The following is a 3160-nucleotide window of genomic DNA, read 5'->3' as shown; positions in this document are numbered from 1 at the left end:
GAAATCTTGAAAGCAACCAGAAAAACAAGACATTACTTAGGAAGGAACAAAGATGAGGAAGACAGCAGGCTTTTTGTCAAAAACTAGGCAAACCAAGAAACAGGGAACCAACATCTTTAAAAGTACTAAAAGAAAAAATTGCCAACCTAGAATTTTTACTCAGTAAGATAATATAACAACATCTTCTCAGTGAGATTATTTTTCAAAACAAAACAAAATAATTTTTCAGAGATTGAGATGTCATTAAATAGTGACATGTCATTCCTGACTTCAGTCCCCCTCACAAGATTTTTCAGAGATTGAGATGTCATTAAATAGTGACATGTCATTCCTGACTTCAGTCCCCCTCACAAGAAGACTTCCCATCCATACATAAGACAACATTCTGAAAATCCCAGAGCCCAGAGACTGAGGCTGAAGCACCACTCTGGACCACAGAGATTGAGAAGAAACACATTTGAAGGGTAAGAGGACTGACTACACTCTGACTGCATCAGACCAGCACAATGCTGTACAGACAGGGTCTCCCTGGGCCTACAGTTTTTCCAGTAGGAAAAGACAGGCCAAGGTGGACATCCAGCACCCCCAGCATTACAGAACACTTGCTGAGAGGTACCTCAGGTCTTGCTTCATGGAGAATCTGCAGAGCTCAACACTGGGGATCAGATTAAGATAGAGAATGGGGGCAAGGCCTTTAGCGACCAGTGCGAAGATCTTGGTGGATAGCATTCCTGCATTCCTACTTGCAGCAACAACAGAGCAGAGCTCCCAGCCAGCAGTTCTGCTCATCTGCAGAACTGAGCTGGAGGTTCCATCTGACCTGGGTGCTCAGTGTGCAGTTCTATCCGATTTGGGTCCCCAGCCAACAAGCAGAACTGACCATGGAATCTGTTCTACAGCCCCACCTATGCAGGGAAGCAAATTCACAACTCTGCCCAACAGAAAGCCTGGCCAGTTAACCCAGGCAAACAGAGAGCTCATCCTACAGCCCTGCTTCCAGAAGGAGCCAAAACAGCAGCCCTGCTCAACTGAGAAGTATAGCCTCTGGACCCACGTAACCAGGGAACCTAAACAGTGACCCTGAGCATCCTCAGAGCCCAGCCTCTAGTATCACCCAGGCAAGAAGCCCAGCCTACAGCCCTGCCTAAAAATAGAGCCCAGCCTATGGCCCTGCCTGATTGCTGAATACAGCCTAAGGCCTGGTCCAGGCAGGGAGTTCAGTCAGTGACCCTGCCTAATCATAGGGCATACCCTGAGGACTCACCAAATAAGTGAGCATAGACAGCAGCCCCACCTGACCATGAAGCACAGTGTCTAGCCCCACCAAATGGGGGATACAGGTGGACGCCTGTATATAGTAAGAGAAGACATATTTTTTCACTTACTATACACGTAATGGTATAATACCACATGACAGTAGACCGTATTACATAAAGGGTATATAATATAAATGCTAAAACATCCACTAAAATAATACAACAAAGACATAGCTAATGTGTCAACTGGGGAGATGAAATGAAACAATTTTTTGAAATACTCAGTCAAAAAGATGTCAGGAAAAGATGAGGGGAACAAAGAAAAGATAGGATAATTAGAAAATGGATAATATGATGATAGATGATCCCATTAAATATAAATGTTCTAAACACTTCCATTAAAAAGTGAAAATAAACAGATTAGGTATGAAAGCAAGATCCAATTATATGCTGCCTAAAGGAAACTCACTTTATTTTTGTTTTCAATTTGAAAGTAGTTACTTATTAACTGACCAGATCACAAAAATAATCATGGTAGATACCTTAGTTCATCCTTCTAATAAGCCTGTTAATCTGGTCTTCCCTGTTACCAGCATCTCCATCTCCTACAAAATGGATGGTCTTCTTCTTCATTCCCCCTCTTGGAGAAGATAATTTGAAGGGCCATAAAAAGTTGTTTGCATCTTTGAAACATTTTCCAACAGTATAGACCTCGTGAATTAGATGCTCCACGCAGATGATGCCATATTTACTAAGAGATTGAGCAATCAATGTGGTCTCTGTCAGGGCAATTTGCTTCTTGTTGATTTTGCTGTAACCATGTTCGTAGATCAATTCATTAATCAACGTCAGGTTTGGGTACCCCCATTCTATATATGGTTCCACAATCCTTAGCATGTTAACTGAAGCTTTGTTGAACTTAACAAAGATGCCATTGAAGATCTGGTTAAGACGAAGAAGCTGCAATACCTTTCGATCCTCTGGGCTCACACCATTGACACCTCTAATCCTGATGACAAAGGCCAATTTGGGTTCTGCAGGTACCTAGAAGTTGCCAAATTTTCTTGACATCTTAGCCATTCAAATCTCAGTTCTGTACATCTGCCTATACTCCTTGTGGTAATGCTTAGCTTTTTCATAGGTAAGCTTCCTCCTTGCCTTTCGAAGCATCTTTTGGGCAAACTTTTTTCTCAGACACTTGATATTCAACTCTGCGAAATTCCTTCACTTTTTCTTAAGGGTTTCTGGCATAGCAGGAACCTTATTTTTCTTCTTTTCTGTACCCTCAATGGTTCCAGCCAGAAAAGAGAGCAAGGAAACTCACTTTAAATATAAAGGAACAAATAGATAAATAGTAAAAGATGGGATGCCTGTGGCTCAGTTGGTTAAGCAGCTGCCTTTGGCTGAGGTCATGATCTTAGGGTCCTGGGATGGAGCCTCGCCCGTGTCGGGCTCCCTGCTCAGTAGGGAGTCTGCTTCTCCTTCTGCCCCTCTCCACCCTGCTCCTTCTCTCTCTCAAATAAACAAATAAAATCTTTTTAAAAAAAATAGATAAATAGTAAAAGAATGGAATGATAGACCATACTAACATTAAATCAAATGAAAGTTGCAATGGCTATATTAATATTAGCTAAAGCAGAGTTTAAACCAAAGAATATTACCAGAATTAAAATGTATTATTTCATAATGATGAAGATGTCAATTTATCAAGAGAACATAATAGTCCTGAATGTTTATGCACTTCATACAGGCCTTCAAAATATATGAAGCAAAAACTAATAGAACTGCAAATTAAAGTCAGTCTTTCAATAATTGATAGGAGTAGACAGAAGATCAGTAAGGATATAGAAGATTTAAACAACACTAGGAACCAGCTTGATCTAGGTGACATTTGTAGAATATTC

General features: G+C 40.9%; 1 pseudogene; it reads right to left on the bottom strand.

The window, feature by feature from the left end:
- Positions 1–1603: 1603 nt before the first annotated feature.
- LOC102738572 (large ribosomal subunit protein uL30 pseudogene) lies at positions 1604–2699 on the bottom strand (annotated as a pseudogene).
- Positions 2700–3160: the final 461 nt, after the last annotated feature.

Source organism: Leptonychotes weddellii, chromosome 5 (genome assembly GCF_054177405.1).
Source record: "Leptonychotes weddellii isolate Sample4059 chromosome 5, ASM5417740v2, whole genome shotgun sequence".
NCBI classification, from domain to species: Eukaryota; Metazoa; Chordata; class Mammalia; order Carnivora; family Phocidae; genus Leptonychotes; species Leptonychotes weddellii.
Note: the sequence above shows the minus strand (reverse complement) of the source record. Positions and strands in the feature narration are given on the sequence as shown.